The 24,238-nt window shown below is 39.2% G+C and overlaps 1 protein-coding gene across 4 annotated transcripts in view; it reads right to left on the reverse strand.

Annotated features, from left to right (window-relative positions):
• Positions 1–23,728, reverse strand: part of LOC135092146 (uncharacterized) — a 74,879-nt gene extending 51,151 nt beyond the window's left edge. Inside the window, exon 1 of one of the 4 annotated variants that reach the window (XM_063990406.1) lies at positions 23,709–23,728. The gene's annotated coding sequence lies outside the window, so the exon portion shown is untranslated. Of the gene's footprint in view, positions 1–22,811; positions 22,972–23,451; positions 23,476–23,708 lie in introns of those variants that run through there. The other 3 variants (XM_063990404.1, XM_063990403.1, XM_063990407.1) reach the window with 3 other exon arrangements.
• Between the last annotated feature and the right edge of the window lie 510 nt (positions 23,729–24,238).

Here is a 24,238-nt window from a genome sequence, read left to right on the forward strand (position 1 = left end):
AGGAAGGTGGAAATACAGAAGCAGGCAGGGAGTTCCAGAGTTTACCAGAGAAAGAGATGAATGACTGAGAATACTGGTTAACTCTTGCATTAGCAAGGTAGACAGAATAGGGGTGACAGAAAGAAGAAAGTCTTGTGCAGCAAGACTGCAGGAGGAGGGGAGGCATGCAGTTCACAAGATCAGAAGAGCGCTTAGCAAGAAAATAGCAAGAGATGCAACATTGTGGCGATGAGAAAGAGTCTGAAGACAGTCAGTTAGAGGTGAGGAGTTGATGAGACGAAAAGCTTTTGACTCCACCCTGTCTAAAACAGTGGTATGAGTGGAACTCCCCCAGACATGTGAAACATACTCCATACATAGATGGATAAGGTAATTGTATAAAGTTAGCAGTTGGGGGAGGGATGGAGTGAGAAAAACTGGCAGAGATGTCTCAGAATACCTAACTCCATAGAAACTATTTCAGCTAAAGATGAGATGTGAAGTTTCCAGTTTAGATTATAAGAAAAGGACTGACTGAGGATGTTCAGGGTAGAAGAGAGGGACTGTTGAGTGTCACTGAAGAAGAGAGGATAGTTGTCTGGAAGGTTGTGTCAAGTTGACAGATGGAGGATTGAGTTTTGAGGCATTAAACAATTTATTTTTTTTTTTATGTAGGAAGGACACTGGCAAAGGGCAACAAAAATCCAATAAAAAAAAAGGCCCACTGAAATCCCAGTCTCATGAAAGAGTCAAAGCAGTGGTCAAAAACTGATGAATAAGTGTCTTGAAACCTCCCTCTTGAAGGATTTCAAGTCATAGGAAGGTGGAAATACAGAAGCAGGCAGGGAGTTCCAGAGTTTACCAGAGAAAGGGATGAATGATTGAGAATACTGGTTAACTCTTGCATTAGAGAGGTGAACAGAATAGGGGTGAGAGAAAGAAGAAAGTCTTGTGCAGTGAGGCCGTGGGAGGAGGGGAGGCATGCAGTTAGCAAGATCAGAAGAGCAGTTAGCATGAAAATAGCGGTAGTAGACAGCTAGAGATGCAACACTGTGGCGGTGAGAGAGAGGCTGAAGACAGTCAGTTAGAGAAGAGGAGTTGATGAGACGAAAAGCTTTTGATTCCACCCTGTCTAGAAGAGCAGTATGAGTGGAACCCCCCAGACATGTGAAGCATACTCCATACATGGATGGATAAGGCCCTTGTACAGAGTTAGCAGCTGGGGGTGTGAGAAAAACTGGCAGAGATGTCTCAGAACGCCTAACTTCATAGAAGCTGTTTTAGCTAGAGATGAGATGTGAAGTTTCCAGTTCAGATTATAAGTAAAGGACAGACTGAGGATGTTCAGTGTAGAAGAGGGGAACAGTTGAGTGTCATTGAAGAAGAGGGGATAGTTGTCTGGAAGGTTGTGTCGAGTTGATAGATGGAGGAATTGAGTTTTTGAGGCATTGAACAATACCAAGTTTGCTCTGCCCCAATCAGAAATTTTAGAAAGATCAGAAGTCAAGCATTCTGTGGCTTCACTGCGTGAAATGTTTACCTCCTGAAGGGTTGGACGTGTATGAAAAGATGTGGAAAAGTGCAGGGTGGTATCATCAGGGTAGGAGTAGATAGGACAAGAAGTTTGGTTTAGAAGATCATAAACCCTTTCCTTCCGGCAATCGTATATATATATATATATATATATATATATATATATATATATATATATATATATATATATATATATATATATATATATACGATTGCATCAATGCATCCGTAGCGACGGCAATCATACCCGTAATCAAGAATTTTCACGCCTCAATTTTGAGCTCCAAGCGCGGTTTCTCGAGTCAGATGGTGTGAGTGGAAGTGTCTGGCATGTTTCCACATGTAGTGTTGTCACTAGCTCTGGAAATTTAGCGGTAACTAAGCTATTTTCCCTTTCTCCAGGCGACACTTGGCAACCCCAGCAACCCGCCAGGTGGAAATCACTCGCCGGGTGGAAAGCACCATGATAAGTGTGAAGAGACATCCTGATAAGAGCGAAGGATCTCAGATCATAACTCACCATGGAGCAGGACAGAACATATGTATTTAGCAGTGCTTCTGAGTATGAAGACAGTGACAGTGAATATTTACAAGAAGAAACTAAAGAAAGCGAAGACATTAGTGAGGACTCGAAAAATGATTTACAGGATCCACCAGTTTTATCAGAACAGAGAGATGATACCTATCATTCTTTCATGTTAATTTTTTCATTATCTTCGATTTTATAATAAAATGGTAGAAGGTAACTTGTCAGAGAGAGAGAGAGAGAGAGAGAGAGAGAGAGAGAGAGAGAGAGAGAGAGAGAGAGAGAGAGAGAGAGAGAGAGAGAGAGAGAGAGAGAGAGAGAGAGATAATGTTATTTGAAAATGATTTACAGGATCCACCTGTTTTATCAGAACAGAGAGATGATACCTATCATTCTTTCATGTTAATTTTTTCATTATCTTCGATTTTATAATAAAATGGTAGAAGGTAACTTGTCAGAGAGAGAGAGAGAGACAGAGAGAGAGAGAGAGAGAGAGAGAGAGAGAGAGAGAGAGAGAGAGAGAGAGAGAGAGAGAGAGAGAGAGAGATAATGTTATTTGCCTGAAACTTGATATGAAAAGGGATGAAATCTCTCTCTCTCTCTCTCTCTCTCTCTCTCTCTCTCTCTCTCTCTCTCTCTCTCTCTCTCTCTCTCTCTCATTGGAAGTGTACAATTTCCCCTCCAAGATGAGAGAGAGAGAGAAAGAGAGAGAGTGTGTGTGTGTGTGTGTGTGTGTGAGCGTGGTGTCATCGCTCTCCGGGCAGTTTCTGGAAGACGGATAATAAGAAGAGAGTGGGTGACAGGACAAAACCCTGAGGAACACCACTGTTAATACATTTAAAAGAACAGTGACCGTCTACCACAGCAGCAATAGAACAGTCATAAAAGGAAACTTGAGATGAAGTTACAGAGAGAAGGATAGAAGCTGTAGGAGGGTAGTTTGGAAATTAAAGCTTTGTGCCAGACTCTATCAAAAGCTTTTGATATGTCCAAGGCAACAGCAAAAGTTTCACCAAAATCTCTAAAAGAGGATGACCAAGACTCAGTAAGGAAAGCCAGAAGATCACCAGTAGAGCGGCCTTGACGGAACCCATACTGGTGATCAGATAGAAGGTTGTGAAGTGATAGATGTTTAAGAATCTTCCTGTTGAGGATAGATTCAAAAACTTTAGATAAGCAGGAAATTAAAGCAATAGGACGGTAGTTTGAGGGATTAGAACGGTCACCCTTTTTAGGAACAGGTTGAATGTAGGCAAACTTCCAGCAAGAAGGAAAGGTAGATGTTGACAGACAGAACTGAAAGAGTTTGGCTAGGCAAGGTGCAAGCACAGAGGCACGGGTTTCGGAGAACAATAGGAGGGACCCCATCAGGTCCATAAGCCTTCCGAGGGTTTAAGCCAGCGAGGGCATGGAAAACATCATTGCAAAGAATTTTAGTAGGTGGCATGAAGTAGTCAGAGGGTGGAGGAGAGGGAGGAACAAGCCCAGAATCGTCCAAGGTAGAGTTTTTAGCAAAGGTTTGAGCGAAGAGTTCAGCTTTAGAAATAGATGTGATAGCTGTGGTGCCATCTGGTTGAAACAGAGGAGGGAAAGAAGAAGCAAAGTTATTGGAGATATTTTTGGCTAGATGCCAGAAGTCATGAGGGGAGTTAGATCTTGAAAGGTTTTGACACTTTCTGTTAATGAAGGAGTTTTTGGCTAGTTGGAGAATAGACTTGGCATGGTTCCGTGCAGAAATATAAAGTGCATGAGATTCTGGTGATGGAAGGCGTAAGTACCTTTTGTGGGCCACCTCTCTATCATGTATAGCACGAGAACAAGCTCTGTTTAAACCAAGGTTTAGAAGATTTAGGACGAGAAAATGAGTGAGGAATGTACGCCTCCATGCCAGACACTATCACCTCTGTTATGTGCTCAGCACACAAAGACAGATCTCCGAGACGGAAGCAGTAGTCATTCCAAGGAAAATCAGCAAAATACCTCCTCAGGTCCCCCCAACTAGCAGAGGCAAAACGCCAGAGGCACCTTCACTTAAGGGGATCCTGAGGAGGGATTGGAGCAATAGGACAAGATACAGATACAAGATTGTGATCAGAGGAGCCCAACGGAGAAAAAAGTGTGACAGCATAAGCAGAAGGATTAGAGGTCTGGAAAAGATCAAGAATGTTGGGCGTATCTCTAAGACGGTCAGGAATACAAGTAGGGTGTTGCACCAATTGCTCTAGGTCATGGAGGATAGCAAAGTTGTAGGCTAGTTCACCAGGATGGTCAGCGAAGGGAGAGGAAAGGCTAAGCTGGTGGTGAACATTGAAGTCTCCAAGTTTGCTCTACCACAATCCGAAATTTTAGAGAGATCAGAAGTCAGGCATACTATGCCTTCCCTGTATGAACTGTTTACTTCCTGAAGGGTTGGATTTCTATGAAAAGACATGCAAAAGTGCAGGGTGGTATCATCAGCGTAGGAGTGGAAAGGACAAGAAGTTTGGTTTAGAAGATCATTGATGAATAATAGGAAGAGAGTGGGTGACAGGACAGAACCCTGAGGAACACCACTGTTAATACATTTAGGAGAACAGTGACCGTCTACTACAGCAGCAATAGAACGGTCAGAAAGGAAACTTGAGGTAAAGTTACAGAGAGAGGGATAGAAGCCGTCGTAGGGTAGTTTGGAAATCAAAGCTTTGTGCCAGACTCCTATCAAAAGCTTTTGAAATGTCTCAGGCAACAGCAAAAGTTTCACCAAAATCTCTACAAGAGCATGACCATGACTCAGTAAGAAAAGCCATATCACCAGTAGAGCGGCCTTGACAAAACACATACTGGCGACCAGACAGAAGTTTGTGAAGTGATAGATGTTTAAGAATCTTCCTGTTGAGGATTCAAAATCTTTAGATAGGAAGGAAATAAAAGCAATAGAACAGTAGTTTGAAGGATTAGAATGGTCACCCTTTTTAGGAACAGGCTGAATGTAGAAAAACTTCCAGCAAGAAGGAAAGGTAGATGTTGACAGACAGTGTTGAGAGTTTTAGGCAAGGTGCAAGCACAGAGGTGCAGTTTCAGAGAACAATACAAGGGACCCCATTAGGTCCATAAGCATTCCAAGGGTTTAGGCTAACAAGGGGATGGAAAACATCATTACGAAGAATTTTAATAGGTAGCATGAAGTAGTCAGAGGATGGAGGAAAGGGAGGAACAAGCCCTGAATCATCCAAGGTTTGAGCAAAGAGTTCAACTTTAGAGATAGATGTGATAGCAGTGATGCCATCTGGTTGAAATAAAGAAGGGAAAGAGGAAGAAGCAAAGTTACTAGAAAGGTAAAAAAAAATCTAGTAAAATCTAGAAAGGTAACTAGCTCAGAGAAGGTAAGAAATATCTGAAGAGTTTTCTTCACAAATTGTAGAAGTATTTTTGAATAAAATAGACTTGCTTAGAGGAATGGCATGTGTAGAGAACCTTGATATCATTGCTTTAACAAAAACTTGGTTAGATATGTCAGGAAGAGTATTTAATGCAGAGGTTAAGAGATATATGGTTATACACTATTCTATAAAGACAGGGAAAATAGGAGAGGAGGAGGCATTGCACTCTATGTTAGAGACACATTACAGTCTTGTATTAACAGTAGAATTAAAACAGCAAAACAGAGTCAATATGGGTAGATATTAAGGAAGGATCACAGTCAGTAGTGCTGGGAGTAGTGTACAGGCCACCAAACAGTACAAAGGAAAGTAACACCTCACTATGGCAGGAAATAAATAGGGCAGGCAGGTGCAGTCAGATATGTGTGGTAGGAGATTTTAATTTTAGGAATACCAAGTAGAGCCTGATGGTGGATAACAGGGAAGTAGAGGAATTTCTTAGGGTAATTCAGGATAATTTTTTTAAACAGGTAATCATAGAACCCACAAGGGTGAACAATATTTTAGATTTAATTCTAACTAACAGGGAGGAAGAAGTTACGCAGGTACATATTGGAGGAGAGCTAGGTAACAGTGATCACTTGGAAATTACATACAAATTAAAATGGGAGAAAACTTTTAGAAGCAAAAACAACACTAGTAAAACACCAGACTTTAGGAGAGCAGATTTTGAGGGATTAAAAAGGTACCTTCAAGGAGTTTACTGGCAACAGACACAAGGTGAGGTCAAGTCTGGGATGAGGTTGAGAGAGATAAGGCAGGATGAGAGGGGTGAGGTGTGAGGGTGTAGGGCAAGAAGAAGGAAGAAGTGTCAAGAAGGGTTGGAGGGAGAAAGAGGGAGATATGTGTGAATATGCTAGAGGGTCAGGTAATGCTGAGACACAAGAGGTGAGGTCAAGGCAAGTAAATGAGGGAGTGGAGAGGATGGAAGGAGCTGAGATGAGAGGATTAGGTAAAGTAAATGTAGATGAGTTTTATAAATATTTTGTAGATAAATTGCATACAGGACATCCTGTATAGACATCCCGTATAGAGCAATAAGATCACAGAAAAATGACCCTAAATGGATGACTGTTAGGTTAAAAGGGCAGAAAAGAAGTATGTATAAGGGATTAAAGGCAGGGGAAGAGGTTTTAAGGCCACAATATAATGAATTAGTTAGAACAGTCAGGAAGTTAACAAGGAAAGCTAAAAGCAATCATGAATTAAAGGTAGCCAGCCAAACGAAGACAGACCCCAAGGGATTTTATCAGTATACAGGACGAAGAAAAAGGAAGCTATAGGTCCATCAAAGGCAGCAGATGGGAGGCTGCATAGTTCTTGTGAGGAGATTATTAAAATTCTGAATGAGTATTTTTTAACTGTCTTCACCCAGGAAAACATACAGGATATGCCGAATAGTAAACATATTTAGAGCAGGTGAGAATGAGAAGCTGACAGATATTACCATAACTAAGGAGACAGTGGAACAGGAGATAGATAGGCTAAAAAAAGTTCAAGACACCAGGACCAGATGAAATATATCCCAGAGTACTTAAACAATGCAGAGGTTATTAGTGAGCCATTAGTTTCTGTCCTTAGGAAATCACTTGAGTCAGGTGAAGTACCAGTACTGTGGAGGCAGGCTAATGTAGTACCCATCTTTAAGAAAGGAGATAAAACTTTAACATCAAATTATAGACCTGGTAGCTTAACATCTGTTGTAGGTAAAATAATGGAGTCAATAATAGTGAAGAACATTAGGGAGCATTTAGACAAACATAACTTGATAAATCAGTCACAGCATGGCTTCATGAAGGGGAAGTCTTACCTGACGAACTTGTTAAGTTTTTATAGTAGTGTATGAGGCAGCAGATAATGGTAATGGTTATGACATCTTATATCTGGACTTCAGTAAATCGTTTGACAAGGTACCCCATCAGAGGCTCGTGAGAAAGGTTAGAGCACATGGGACAGATGGGAAGGTGTTAGGCTGGATAAGGTCATGGCTAAGCAACAGGCGACAGAGTTGTAATAAACAGCTCTAAATCCAAGTGGGATCAGGTAATTAGTGGAGTGCCACAGGGATCAGTATTAGGGCCATTGTTGTTTTTAATATATATATCAATGACTTGAATAGTGGAATTAGTAGTGATGTTAGTAAATTTGTGACACAGATAGACAGATTAATTAGGTCAGAATCAGATGCCATCACCTTGCAGGCAGATTTAGATAGGATGAACGAATGGACAGACAGATGGCAAATGCAGTTTAATATCAATAAATGCAAAGTACTCAGCATAGGTAGAGGAAACCCACACAGTATGTACACAATAAACAACAAAACTCTGGTAGGTTCAGGGTACGAAGAAGATTTAGGAGTTATAGTTAGCTCTGAACTCTGTCAAGGAAAGCAATGCATAGAGGCCAGAAACAAGGCGAATAAGTTATTAGGATTAATTTTTACAAGTATTTAAAGTACAAGTCCTGAAGTAATATTAAAGTTATCCTGTATTTGATAGTTCATAAGATGCATGGGCTCATAAGATGCACCGTTTTAGCAGACACTGAAATGAAAAAAAAATAAATAAATGAGCAGATTTAAGCTCTGAATATGAAGTGAATATGAATTTCACCTAACATCTGAAGACTCTCACATGCATTTAGATCATTATTAGATTCCAATATTTTGCATTTAAAAACTCTAATATTTGCTAGTAGCCTATGTACCAATCCTGTTGTGAGATGTAAACATGTACCTGGCATATGGCATCAGCAGTGACTGTGAGAGACTACAGGGGTAATAAAGTTTGTTCATAAGAATGCTAAAAGATAGGTGCAATTTTAATTGTATGAAAGTGTGTCTTACCTCATGGAGTAACAGCATCACACTGTAAAGAACACAGTGAAGCTTCCCTGTGTCACTGGGTTTGGCATGTAACCGACCACGTGTTTGTTTTGGTACACGCAATGTGTGGTGCATGGTCACTTAGGGCAAATTCTTCTTGACTGGTGTCATTCTATGTGAATTACTGGTAAGTATGACCTATTATATATTGTTACCTTGAAAGAAAGACTTGTTTTGTGGTGTAGTACCAATCATCACTTTGTTTACATGGGCAAAGATTTCTGGGGTTTGATTTTAGAGCCTCTGTTGCCATAGACTTACCACCAACCACTGCCTCAATGCTGAACCTTGGCCTCATAGGACACAGGCTCATTTCCTGAGACTTTCTTTCAGAGAATAGGTGTGTCTTATGAACCATCAAATACAATATTTGGCACTGGTCAGACCTCATCTAGACTATGCTATGCAGTTCTGGTCCCTACATTACAAGAAGGATATAGATATATTAGAATCAGTACAAAGGAGAGTGACTAAAAGGATAAAGGGGATGAGTAATCCTTACGAGGCAAGATTGAAACTGTTAAATTTACATTCTTTAGAGAGACATAGGTTAAGAGGGGACCTGATAGAAGTCTTTAAGTGGTATAAGGGTTATAACAAGGGGGAAGTAAGCAAAATTCTTAGGATCAGCAAGCAGAAACAAGAAATAACAAGTTCAAGCTTGAAAATTTTGGTTTAAGAAAAAGATAGGAAGATATTGGTTCTCAAATAGAGTAGTAGATGAATGGAACGGACTCAGTAATCAAGTTGTTAATGCTAAGACATTTGGGAGCTTTAAGAGAAGATTAGACAGATTTATGGATGGGGATGATAGGTGGAAATAGGTAGGTATATTTCATACAGGAACTGCCACATGTAAGCTTGGTGGCTTCTTGCAGCTTCCCTTATTTCTTATGTTCTTATTGAAGATGTTTTTGGCTAGGTGTCAGAAGTCATGAGGGAAGTTAGATCTTGAAAGATTGACACTTTCTATTAATAAAAGAGTTTTTGGCTAGTTGGAGGACAGACTTGGCATGGTTCCAGGCAGAAATATAAAGAGCATGATATTCTAGTGATGGAAGGCTCAAGTATCTTTTGTGGGCCACTTCTCTTTCATGTATAACATGAGAACAGGCTGTGTTAAACCAAGGTATGGAAGGTTTAGGTTGAGAAAAAGAGTAAGGAATTACACTTCCATGCCAGACACAATCAACTCTGTTATGCGCTCAGTACACAGAGATGGATCTCTGACATGGAAGCAGTAGTCATTTTAAGAAAAATTAGCAAAATACCTCCTCATGTCCCCCCAACAAGTGAAGGCAAAATGCCAGAGGCACCTCCACTCAGGGGAATCCTGAGAAGGGATAGGAGCAATACGACAAGATACAGATGTGAAATTGTTATCAGAGGAGCCCAACGGAGAAAAGACGGTAACAGCATAAGCAGAAGGATTAGAGGTTAGGAAAAGATCAAGAATGATGGGCATCAGGAATACAAGTAGGGTGTTGCACCAATTGCTGTAAGTCATGGAGGATAGCAAAGCTAAAGGCTAGTTCACCAGGATGACCAGTGAAGGGAGAGGAAAGCCAAAGCTGATGGTGAACATTGAAGTCTCCAAGAATGGAGATCTCCACTAGGGTATGGGTAGTGTCAGAATGTGCTCCACTTTGGAAGTTAAGTAGTCAAAGAATTTCTTTTAGTCAGAGGAGTTAGGTGAGAGGTATACAGCACAGATGAATTTAGCTTGAGTGACCCTGTAGTCGTAGCCAGATGGTGGAAAACTCAGATTCAAGAGCATGGGCACAAGATAAGGTTAAGTCGTTGTGCACATAAACACAACATCCAGCTTTGGAATGAAAATGAGGATAGAGAAAGTAGGAAGGGACAGAAAAGGGGATACTGTCTGTTGCCTAAGACACCTGTGTTTCAGTGAGGAAAAGAAGATAAGGTTTAGTAGAGGAGAGGTGGTGTTCTTCAGATTGAAAATTAGATCTAAGACCACAAATGTTGCAGAAGTTAATGAAAAAAAAAGTTGAGGGAGGGTGTCAAGACACTCAGGGTCGATACCAGAAGAGTGGTTCGACCTGGGGACATTTGTGGTCCCCTCCCCAGATGGGGACTCTGAGGTTGGTGTAGGAGTCGCCATGATAATTTTGAATTTTGAGTGAAGGGTGTATGTGTAATTAAGTGCTTATAGATTTGTGTGAAGGAAGAGAGGTGTCTTTAGATGACAGTCTGTGACTGCCCCCTTGTGTTGTGAGACAAAGGGAAACATTCGGTGAGGTCACATCTGGGTTTAATGATAGGTTCACAGCAACCTTCGATTCAGTGCTTTAGACCTCACCAGAAGTAATTATCATTTCAGCAGGTGCCTACTGCCTCCTCCTACCACTCATTCCTTTCTCTGGTAAACTCTGAACCCCCTGCCTGCTTCTGTATTTCCTCCTTCCTATGACTCAAACTCTTTGAAAAGGGAGGTTTCAAGACACCTATCCTTTTTTTTTTATTATTATAATTATTATTCTATCTGACATGTCTATGGGAAATGGCATTAAGTGGGCCTTTCTTTTAATAAAAAAATTTTGTTGTCTTTGGCCAGTGGGTATCTTACATAAAACACACACACACACACACACACACACACACACACACACACACACACACACACACACACACACACACAAAATTTTTTTTTTACATAACTTTATGATGAAACATAATACATTTTTTTCTGCAAAACATCCTTGTAAAATACGGGTCTGTCTTATGCAGAGGTGTGTCTAATACACCAACAAATATGGCTATGAAAATACGATTAATCAGTTGCAGCCTCAGAAATATGGTATTTTTACTTTTTATTTTTTTATGAAGAATATAGAAAGTAAATGAAATACATATCCATACCCTTTCAATACGATGACGCCTACATAGGCATCATAATTACATTCTGTTTTAGTTGCTGTTGAGTGATCCCATATCCTGTTTTAGCTCTGGCTAAAAACTCCAATATTGTCTTTGAGGTCCTGTTCTTCCTCCTACCATCCCTGCTCCTGCTACACCAAACCCCACCCTCTATCCAGAATGAGGAAGTCTCATTTGCAGAGCTTACATCCTATCCTTCTCTTGATCCCATACCCCTACACCAGAGAGGGGAGACTGTACAGGGATACAATACAGTTCCCCCTCTCTTGTTCATTCCTTGCTCTCTCTCTCTCTCTCTCTCTCTCTCTCTCTCTCTCTCTCTCTCTCTCTCTCTCTCTCTCTCTCTCTCTCTGTGTGTGTGTGTGTGTGTGTGTGTGTGTGTGTGTGTGTGTGTGTGTGTGTGTGTGTGTGTGTGTGTGTGTTCTGTGTGTGTGTGTGTGTGTGTGTGTGTGTGTGTGTGTGTGTGTGTGTGTGTGTGTGTGTGTGTGTGTGTGTGTGTGTGTGTGTGTGTGTGTGTGTGTGTGTGTGTGTGTGTGTGTGTGTGTGTGTGTGTGTGTGTGTGTGTGTGTGTGCGTGCGTGCACTGATGCGACAAAGAAGGTTGTCTCATCAGTGATGAATTGTCAGTTATTTCTTTTTTATGAAGAGAAAGAGAGAGAGAGAGAGAGAGAGAGAGAGAGAGAGAGAGAGAGAGAGAGAGAGAGAGAGAGAGAGAGAGAGAGAGAGAGAGAGAGAGAGAGAGAGAGGATGTGACTCATGTGCACAAACACACAGCTGCCTACTAATCTCTTTTATGGTAACTTTGCTTAACCTATCCTCCCTATTTTATTACTCCCTTACCCATCACCACCTCTTCTGTACACCCTCCAACCACCCCAAGCATGTGTGTGTGTCTCATAGTTACACCTCGAAAAGCCAACTCAGGCCTCATATTCCTACAGCAACTGAAAGGCTACCTCAGAGAGAGAGAGAGAGAGAGAGAGAGAGAGAGAGAGAGAGAGAGAGAGAGAGAGAGAGAGAGAGAGAGAGAGAGAGAGAGAGAGAGAGAGAGAGAGAGAGAGAGAGAGAGAGAAATTATATTATATTAGAAATTAGATCTGTGAGCGGTAACTTATCTATATATAAAAAAAAAAATGATTTTGAACACAGCACTCTCACGAACAATGTTTACGCCAAGCACATCAACACAAAACTGAGCACGAGGTTTCATGGACTGTGGGTAATGTACATTTGTACCCCAAACCATCATTCATAAACCAAGCTACAATCTGTTCACAAAATTAGTTTGTGAACCAATTTGTTCATGATGTGGGGCATTTGTGAAATGAGGTTCTACTGTATCTGTAAAATTCTTTATCTAATGAGGTTCTACTGTATCAGTATAACTCTGAATCTAACAGTTAAATTCACCATAATAAAGTAATGCACACTGAATCCAATAGTAAGAAGCAAATTCTCAAGGTGTAGAGAATCTCTCCCTTTCATTAAAGTTACCAATTAACTTCACTCACATTACCCAAGCTTCCTCACAGGAACTAACCTCTAGCAGCAATGTTTCTACAACTAGCCACAACTGGATGTGCATCAACTTAATTATGAGTACATACATAATTAGATGATTACATCTAACTATGTAATCTATGAGGCATAATACAGGACAACATAAATAGTTAAGACCACAGGATAAAAGAATATAAATGAGGAATCATCTCAGCTTGATATATGGCTGCTACCTCTCATTATTTACATTTTACATCCATTTATCAGTTTCAAAACATGACACATCAAAAATTTCCATTAAATTTAATAATGAAATAATAAGCCACCACTGTTTGTTAGCTTATACCATTTTCTGTATCTTTATCAACTCTATGCACATGTTTCCTTGAAGGACAAGGCATTTTGTGAAAAGTTTGTTTTTGACTGTAATATACAACCATTATCATTAACTAAGAACTGCAAAAATTTACTCTGTTTTACACATTGCCTGGATTACAAAATAAAATATGTAGTACTTGTACATACAATGTTAGATATTACAAAGGGATAAACAAATATTGATTTTCACATTTTTTTTTCTGGGATCAATGGATGTATACTTAGACAGAGACAGATAGACAGACTGTTAGAGAGAGAGAGAGAGAGAGAGAGAGAGAGAGAGAGAGAGAGAGAGAGAGAGAGAGAGAGAGAGAGAGAGAGAGAGAGAGAGAGAGAGAGAGAGAGAGAGAGAGAGAGAGAGAGAGAGAGAGAGAGAGAGAGAGAGAGAGAGAGAGAGAGACTCAATAACATAGGCAACTTAGTGTTTGCATCCACTGACATCTTCACATACAAATGCCCCTGTGTCAAATAAAATTTCACACATAAAAATGCAAATGTTAAAAGCTGTTCAGATTTTTTATTCATACCATTTTGTCAGTATTAATTATTGCACTTCAACTGCTTTCATTGTCTGGCACTGAACTACATGTATTCTTAAATGCATTTCTACTTTCCTGACAAGCAAAATAAATATTACACATAAATGTAGACAGTGGAGGCAGCCAGTTAGGGAAAGATTCTATCAACTAAGACTGAGAATTAACATGGAACTTTTAAACTAAGCTAGATTTACTAAAGAGGCCACACAGAAAAATCTATTACCAGTGTAACATATCACCTATGAATACATTTATGGAGACTTTCTCTTTAAACTTAATTTCAAGCTAAGAACCAGATCAAATACAAACTGGAAGTTTTTTTTTTTTTTACAGATTCTAAAATATAAGAAATAGGGTACTACTTAATATGTCAAATCCTACATTGTGAAAAATGGATATTGTCATTTTATGCAGCCACTCCCTTAAGTCACTCCAGAAGTGATTGCCACAGCCACGTGTATATTGTACTGCATCGAAAACTACGGACAACCAAAAACTACTAATATTCCATAAAAAGCAACTCTAATATTTGTTTTCATGAATACAGTACAATTTTACATGTATTACTACTCAGATGAAATGATGTAAAGAAAATTTCTACATTAATATGTATACAGAGTGGCACTTCAAAAAAACTTGAGATTGCTTGTGCCTTCAAGTTCATTGCTGCCACCTGGTGACAGCCACTTCCAAGAAATTCCCCATTATATAGGTGGTCCACAATGCTGGAAAACACAACTCCCTCTCCCAGTTGATATCTGTTTCTGAATGCCTCTGATGCAGCAACATGGAGGAAGTTTGTATGCATGCATCTTTTGTTTCCATGTTTAGACAATTTAGAAGATGAAAGTCCCTTGTAATACAAATAAGCACTCTGAAACAGTCATAGATATATTTTTAATCCAGTTCCCTCTCCTTGGAAAAAAGTGTATTTATTTTACAAGTTTGAATATAACTTTCAACCATAATTACAGTTTATCTATAAAGAATTTCTTCAATCTTCAATTAACCTAAGGTTGTGTCTGCACTGAGAACAAGAAAGTGGGTCAGGAACTTTATACATTACAACCAGTGCAGGTAAGCACATTGGCAGCAGCCAAAGGATGGCATCCCCATGGGTCAAAAGGCAAGAAAATGAGAAGAGTAAACAGTTTATTTTTCTCACACACATTTGTCAGGTCAGAATGAGTGACATAACAGAGATGTTTCTTTATTCCTGACACCTCAGAATCTAGATAGGGCATTTTGATTGATACTGCTATAATTGGCAGTAATTGCAGAACTCAGATATACTCATAAAAATTTGGCAGAAACAAAAAATAAAGAAATTAGGATGAGTTGAAATCAAAACACCGCTATCAAATGTTTATAAAATACTTTACTCATGGCTACCATATTCAGCAGCTATGGTATAAACACTAAAATAAACTCTTTCATCTTGTAGAATAAAAGTCTGCTAAACACAATGGTATGAGCAGATTTTTCAAATTCTGCCACATAAATAAACCAAGGGACTCTTTATAACATTTTCACCTCACTTCTCATGGGCATCAACAGTGGTTCTCATTTACCAGAGTGGGGGTGAGGCATGATATATTACAAAGCTACTTGCTCCTTGCCTTCTTTATAGAAAAAAAAAAAAAAATGCCTCTATTGCATCTCTCACAATGATTTTACAATACATCATTGTCTTGCCATATTATCAGTGATTCCTTTCTCATCACATACTGACCTGACATCCTCATCTAGTTTCATGGGTAGCATGTATAAAGAGCTTTGGTGATACACTTGCCAATCATAACCTTTAACTCAATGTCCAGTAAATCAGCTGATGTGGGTGTTGAGGTGGCTGGGAAGGTGGACGAGTAGCAGGTGAAAGCCCGTTGCCATAGCAACTAACATCTGAAATTGTTTCCAATGTAGCCACTCAAATTCATCCAACCTCTCTCACTCTCACTCTGGCCTGCTTTCTTGTTCTGTGCAGACATGGCCTAAGGCTGGGAGCAGACAATTAACTCCTGGCAACTAATCACCACGTTGGTATATAGCAGGGATGTGGCTCCCCATAAATTTTCATTGTTTAGAAGTGAAGCCACACACATGAGTGTCTGTGGTGAGCAACTGTGGCTGAAAAACGGGCATGTGACATCATTGATGTCTGATGAATTGCCTGGCAGTCACACACCAAACATTGGTTAATCAACAAGTCACATTTTTCTCTTTAATTATCCTTTATTATATATTATATATGTAGATATAGATCACTTTATTATTGAAATTAAAAACCAACCAGTGATATGGGCTACAATAAGATAGCAAAAGTCAAGGCATGGGAGATGTATGACATCTTCATGTCCAGCTTCAGAGAGATGGATTCTGCACAAAAAATAAAGCATGGCACAGTGGCATGGCTCTGCCCACACACACACACACACACGGGTGATCTGTGGTGTGGCTCACTCAAGTCCCAGGGACCATATTAACAAAGATTCTCAGAGTTCGTCTCAGCCTTCTGCTTAGATTTGTGCTTATCTCTTAAGTGGTCTTAAAGTTGTACTGAGCCGAACTCTTAAGTCCCAATATGAAATAGTGAAAGAGCAAAATAGTTATATCTTATATTTCTCAATATTGAGTTAATAGTGCAATCTTTTTATACATTTTTTGGATTAAATAACAAAAAAAATTATCATTGATTTTGTAAGGATATGAGAACATAAATTTGTGTTTATTAATAAACAAAATTAGATCCTGCACAAGGCGCATGTATTGTGTTTATGTCCTTGAGCCAGCATTGTCCTTGTCCTGCCACTCCCACTCAGCAGCACTTCCTATCCTGTCCTTTTTCTTGAGTATGGAGGGAATGATGACCCCTAAGGCTGAGAAGGCCAATAGAGGAAACCCAGCTGTACCAATGGTGAGACTTTCCTACCTTGTCCAGTCAGCATATGAGGAAAGATGTAGCCTGAAGGGCTTCACTTATTCAACAGCACAAAAAAGCTGCATGGGGCTCTATTACTAAGAAGGTAAATGAGGCAAGCCAAAAACAGGACACATTATTAAGTCCAAGGTCATTATTGCTGCATAGCTGCATTTCTCATTGGCTAAATAACACTGTAATTATTACTTTAATTACTAGCATCAGTGCATCACTCCTTCCTGTGGGGCTCTCCAAGGCATCTGCCAAATATGTCACAAATAACAAACACTACAGGAGTTTTATTCTACATATGTCCAATAGTTCAGTCACTCAGGTCATTGAGAACATCCTTAAAGGGCTGATAATTCTTGAGGTAGCAGGCTTGGGCTCAACGGTCGGCCATCTTTGTTTGGTTAGCTCAGTCTCTGCATAACTCTTAAAGTTAAGCATAAGCAGACACCGGACCTGTCTTAAATTTAAGACCTAGACTAACCACAACTTGAGATGTTAAGCACAATTCTAAACATAAGAGTTGGTCTGACTCAAACTTCTATAGTCAAAAATCTTTGTTAACATGGCCCCACTCACTTAAGTGAATGGGGCAACTACTCACTTCAGTGTTGTACCACAGCGCCACGGACAAAAAAGTCGTTCGTCTGCACCCAACCTAACAGCTATGGTATATACAATACACAACATAGGCCAGTACCAATCCTTAATTTTAGATTACTGAGGTGTTCTATTTGTATGATATAGGTAAACATATAATTTTTAAAAAGATCTAGTCATATTTAGCATTGCTGAACAAAACCACTTTGTGATTTTAGATGTCAGCAATGTGAATGGCCTTGAAAAATAATTTTAAGAGATGTTAATAATATCAGCAACAGTGGGTAGGTTATGTTGTGCCAAGTCCATAAAATGCAATGTTTATCAGATGTGTCTGGTTTTATACAATATACAGTACATAGGTACGACTATCCTAATTTCTTAGATTTCACTACTGAAATATTTTACCTAAACTTTATTCATTAGAAATCATTGACTAAAGGATGACACTCATGGTCCTTCAAAAATATGGCTAATGCTTGAGCATTTTTCTCATGGGAAATTCTCTGCTCCTGGAAATGCTAAACTATGTACTAGGCACATCAATGAATTTGAGTCTATGTGCAAAGAATAATTCTTGCTTTCAGCAAATCTCTCTCTCTCTCTCTCTCTCTCTCTCTCTCTCTCTCTCTCTCTCTCTCTCTCTCTCTCTCTCTCTCTCTCTGGACATAATATCTGCATTTTTATCTTCAAGAAGGAAGATAAGATTAATAAGTATTATTCTGCTCACACTGATGGCTTTTGCTGTTTGGGCAATAAATTTCTTTTAAGAATTGCTTATTTTTGCAATAAACTATTTATTTTCTTGACCATAGAGAAGACAAGAGTAAGAAGTAGGGATAGAAGCTTGAGTTGCAGCCATGCCCAACAATCTTGACCTTTTCCCCAACTCTAATCTTTCAGCTTATGCTGTCACCCTATCTTTTCCACTGGGCTCCTCCAATCACAACCTCATATCTGTATCATGTCTTACTGCTCCAATCCCTCCTCAGGATCACCCAAAATGGAGATGCTTCTGGCATTTTGCCTCTGCTAGTTGGGGGGACCTGAGGAGGTATTATTCTGATTTTCCATGGAATGACTACTGCCTCCATGTCAGAAACCCATCTCTGTGTGATGAGTGCATAACAGAGATGATATTGTCTGGCATGGAGGCATACATTCCTCACTCTTTTTCTTGACCAAAACCTTTCAAACCTTGGTTTAACACAGTTTGTTGTCGTGCTATACATGATAGAGAAGTCACCCACAAAGGGTACTTGAGCCTTCCATCACCTGAATCTCATGAGCTATATATTTCTGCCTGGAATCATGCCAAGTCTGTTCTCCAACTAGCTAAATACTCCTTCATTAATAGAGTGTCAAAATCTTTCAAGATCTAACTCCCTTTGTGATTTCTGGCACCTAACCAAAAACATCTCAAATAACTTTGCTTCTTCATCTTTCCCTCCTTTATTTCAACCTGATGGCACCACTGCCATCTCATCCTGCTTCTTCATCTTTCCCTCCTTTATTTCAACCTGATGGCACCACTGCCATCTCATCCATCTCCAAAAGCTGAACTCTTTGCTCAAACTTTTGCTAAAATCTCCACCTTGAATAATTCAGGGCTTGTTCCTCCCTCTCCTCCATCCTCCGACTACTTCATGCTACCCATTAAGATCCTTTGCAGTGGTGTTTCCATGCCCTCGTTGCCCTTAACCTCAGAAGGCTTATAACCCCGATGGGGTCGCTCCTATTGTTCTCCAAAACTGTGCCTTTGTGCTTACACCTTGCCTAGTCAAACTCTTCCAACTTTGTCTATCAACATCTACCTTTCCTTCTTGCTGGAAGTTCACCTACATTCAGCCTGATCCAAAAAAGGGTGACCTCTGTAATCCCTTAAAGTAATGTCCTATTGCTTTAATTTCCTGCCTCTTTAAAAGTTTTGAATCTAACCTCAACAAGAAGATACTTTAACATTCATCACTTCACAACTTTCTACCCAACTGTGAGTGTGGGTTCCATCAAGGCCACTCTACTGCTGATCTTCAGGGTTTCCTTACTGGGTCTTGATCATCCTCTTTTAGGGATTTGAGAAACTTTCATTGTTGCCTTAGACATATCAAAAGCTTTAGATAGCGTCTGGCACAAAGCTTTGCTTTCCAAACTACCCTTCTATGGCTTCCATCATTCTCTCTGTAACTTCTGCTCAAGTTTCCTCTATGACTGTTTTATTGGTTCCATGATAGAAGGTCACTATTCTTCTCCAAAGTCTATTAACAGTGGTGTTCCTCAGGTTTCTGTCCCATCATCCACTCTCTTCCTATAATTCAATAATGATCAGTCAAACTTCTTGTTCTACCCACTACTATGTTGATGATACCAATCTGTACTTTTCCACATCTTTTCATAGACATCCAACCCTTCAGGAAGTAAACAGCTCATGCAGGAAAGCCACAACATGCCTGACTTCTGATCTCTCCAAAATTTCTGATGGAACAGAGTAAACTTAGTAATGTTCAATGCCTCAAAAACTCAATTCCTCCATCTATCAACTCAACACAACCTTCCAAATAACTATCCCCTCTTCTTTAATGACACTCAACTGTCCCCCACTTCTACAATGAACATTTCAGTCTGTTCCTTACCTATAATCTATACTGGAAACTTCACATCTCATCTCTAGCTAAAACACCTTCTATGAAGTTAGGCTTTATGAGTCATCTCTGCCAGTTTTTCTCACCCCCACAACTGTTAACTCCTGAGGTGCAGTTACTTTAGACAGGGTGGAATCAAAATCTTTTGTCTTGTCAACTCATCTCCTCTAACTGACTGTTTTCAGCCTCTTTCTCATCACTGCAATGTAGCATTTCTTGTTCTCATCACTGCAATGTTGCAATTCTTGCTATCTTCTACCACTATTTTCATGGTAACTGTTCTGATTTTGCTAACTACATGCCTCCCCTCCTCTCTCAGCCTCACTGTACAAGACTTTCTTCTTTCTCTCATCCCTATTCTGCTCACATCTCTAATGCAATAGTTAACCAGTATTCTCAATCATTCATCCTTTCTCTGGTAAACTGTGGAACTCCCTACCTACTTCTATATTTTCTCCTTCATATGACTTGAACTCTTTCAAGAGATGTTTCAAGACACTTAACCTCTGTTTCTTGATTATTCTATCTGACCTCTAGGGGAATTAGCATCAAGTGGGTCTTTTTTTTATTAAATTTTTTGTTGCCCTTGACCAGTGGACCTCTTACATGAAAAAAAGAAAAAAAAATGCAGATGTAGATTTGATAGGTTACAGTGTGTCTAGCCATATCACTTGACCTATCTCCACTGAGTCACAGAAGTGTGACGCTGTCAGAAAACAACACTGACGAGTGGTGTGGCACTTATAAAAGTCATTATTATCACTAAAATATAAATAGTCATAACACTATGTAGCTTTACCAGAGAATAAAATACTATAAATAAATTCAATCTAGGAGAAGTAAATATCTGACATGAGCTAAAAGATATGTGTGTTGATATAAATTTGGCAGAGAGGAGATTAAGTGAATTTTGGCACAGGATAAAGCCCAAATGATGGTGATAATTTAGAATGACTATAGTCTGACTTGCACAGAAGAGATTAAGGCAAAGCAGGTACCATGGTTCTGGAAGATCAATTAGCATTGGGAGATTGTAACATTTAATTGAGTATAATTGGAAAAAAATCCTCTGTCATAACCCTCATGGTCACTTCATACAAATATTATTATTGAGCTGTAGAAAAGATCTGTACCTATGTTGGCTAGAATATGATTAAGAAATCTGATTAAATAAGGGAAACAAGATTTGAATTAGGATAAGGGAGGTGGCCTAATGAGTGGTTGCCCTACTTTTAAATAAACGATGGAAGATTCCACTCTTAGAAGCTTGGAGAAAAAATTAATATCACAACTACAGTATTTGTCTGCTAAACATGGTATGTGAAATTGTGACTGCTTCTGTTAAATTTGTACAACTGTAGGGAGTAAGTGCCTTTATGTTAAGTAACTTGTGATTTCTCATACCATCTGTTGTTTGTGTATTTGTCTTCTTGTTGCCAAAGGTCCTTGTTTGAGTAAATAGTATTACTTAAGTTTATACCCAGTCACATACCTCATTTTTTTTAACAGTTTTTATGATAATTGAGACTTTTGTTTGATATATTTCTTCTACAGACTTTGTCACAAGCTATTAGTTTTGAGCTGGGAATTTTTCAATCATTATTTCACCCACATGCAAGGGTTGTCATGGCAGACCTGTTAAGCTCCCAACTCTTCACAGTCAACACTGTTGCCACCTACCAATCTTCTTCAACACTAATACTGAATGCTCCAATCACAGTTCAGAGGAACATAACACTCTACACATTTAGGATTATTGTTTTTCATTACTTTTAAGGATACTGAGAAACTTACTGTATTGAAGTTTTTGTTGGAAATTAATAGTTTCCGTGAAATAGGGAATTTCTGTTAGGTGATGCAATCCTGCTGTGTTTACAGATGCATCCATATTAATACCTTCCTCTTCTCATGAACTGTAATCATGGCTGCCATTGTGGTCCAATCAGGTCTAAGGTAAGCTCTGATATTTTTAATGTGAAATATATATAGTTTGCTAAGTTAGGATAGATCAGGTCAGGTCAGGTTTGTGTTACCCCATAAACCCCACTACCCAACTAGTTCCCAAGATCATAGAGAATGAGGAAAAAGAGGCAAGATCAAGCATTTCCAACTTGTTTTATGCTCAAAATCATCCATAACAAAAACTAATAGCAAATATCACAGCTTTGTATTTGAAATGCAGTTTGGTCCTATCATAAAAATTTACCATAGTTTCCTTATCTCCAGCCGATGACTCCAGGACAGCACATTACTAGGCTAGGTTACATTAGTTAGGTTTGCTTAGGTTAGGTTATATTCAACATTTTCTTGATGATTTTACTTTTTTAATGGGTTGTTTTTGTGATTCATTCAATTTGGGCCTCATTCTACTGTCAAAAATCTTGTTTTCCAATCCTCCCTGTTTGTGGGTCTCATTCTACTGTCAAAAATCTTGTTTTCCAATCCTCCCTGTTTGTGGGTCAAGGGGAAGGAGGTAGGGAACAGGAGAGTAAAGCACTTCCTACAAAAAATTACCCTCAAATTTGTGTGAATCATGTAACAACAGCCAAGAAAAAGTAAAATCACCAGCAAAAGGAAGGAATGGTATAAAGTAAAAATTTATCAAGTAAATTGACTGATGCAGTGTTTGTTGGCACATCTTACTGCTGTGTTTTGTATAGCCTCATTTAATGTTGCTATAGAATGTTGGTCATGAATGGTGCCACACAATATTTTAACTGTGACCAACGAAGTGTTTCGGTAGGTTGGGGAAAGACATGAAAGACTTGGTAGAATAAGATTCAACTCGTCCAGCATCAACTTACTGAACAACACGAATTCCATATCCTGTTCACCTTTATCTGTGGATTGTACCTCTTAATTTTCATCGAATTTGCCGAGACGCAGTTTTGATCAAAGGTGATTCACATAGATGCTTGTTGCTGACACACACACACACACACACACTTAATTGTTTATAATTAATGCCCTGCATTCGTCACTCACCACGTCACCTTATCCATGAGTGGCCTGGTTCCCCCTAACAACAGCCACCCTTGTCACTGGCACCCAGCACTTAGCGGCCCTGCTTCAGGACACGACTGGACGTAAACATGGAAGGAATTCCGATCATGGCGACCGTAGGCGACCAATGTTTATATGTAGAGGTCGCTTTTTCTCCTAGCTGCTCGCAACACACCACTCACTTTCCTCTTATTCATTTAAGTAAGATTGATTGATTGACATTGATTGATAGCTTAATTGTTGCATATAGATCTATAAAAACGGAAGGCGGAGTCTGCCAGCCTCTCTATGACCAAAGGATAGAATAAAGTATTTACATGAAGGAAATTGCACATGCAAAATATTTAAAAGCTATAAAATAAATAAATAAATGAAAAATAAATAAAACACACACACACACACACACACACACACACACACACACACACACACACACACACACACACACATATATATATATATATATATATATATATATATATATATATATATATATATATATATATATATATATATATATATATATATATGTGTGTGTGTGTGTGTGTGTGTAGCTAACAGTCTGAAGGACTGGCCAATGAAAGACAGGGCAAGAGCTGTAAGACACACATGGCTGCATTACCATCTGGGCCAAGCTTTGGATATCCTTACGAACACGTGTATAAGGGTCTTCTTCAGTTCTTCGCAACCACCTCAAAAACATACATTTTCCAACTAATTTCTTTCGCACAGGTCTCCTGGGAGCTTCGGAACCTTACAACTACCCTGGGCCCGGATTCATCTAACTTACTAGCTAAGCTAGTTTCATCAAACAATTTACCAGACCAAACTCCTAATAACATTGCCAACATCGTAAGTTCATGTTCAACAGACACTTACGACCTGGTAATCTGCCTGGTAAGTTATGAGAGCTCTCTGGCACTGGTACGAGTAACACCACCACCTCACTTTCGAGGACGAAGGAACGCCGTCAGCTGGTGAATATTTCATCCCCCTAGCTGCTTACATGGGTGAGTTCTAAAGGTGAATACTAATTTGTGATAATTCCAGCTGTTGCAAGAGTCGGTACATATGTAACAATATTCAAAATTAAGGGAGGAGACCGTGTAAAGGACTTGGATCAGTGGTTCACTGTGAGTGGCTGGCTGCGGTGTTATTTTGTCATTTTTCGCTCTGCTTTGAGGTATTTTAACATTACTTGAATGGACCCTACACGATCAATATTATTGACACAATATATTGACTCATTTTTATTGTGTAATATTTTGATGTCTTCAATATATTGTATAATTTTTCAATACCACCCCTTCACTGTCAATAATATTGTACAATACAGAATATTGCGCAATAATATTGATCATGTAGGCTAGCAGGCTAGGTAGAAAAGACCGTTGAATGAGTTCAGTATT

The sequence above is a fragment of the Scylla paramamosain genome, chromosome 39 (assembly GCF_035594125.1).
Source record: "Scylla paramamosain isolate STU-SP2022 chromosome 39, ASM3559412v1, whole genome shotgun sequence".
Lineage (NCBI taxonomy): Eukaryota > Metazoa > Arthropoda > Malacostraca > Decapoda > Portunidae > Scylla > Scylla paramamosain.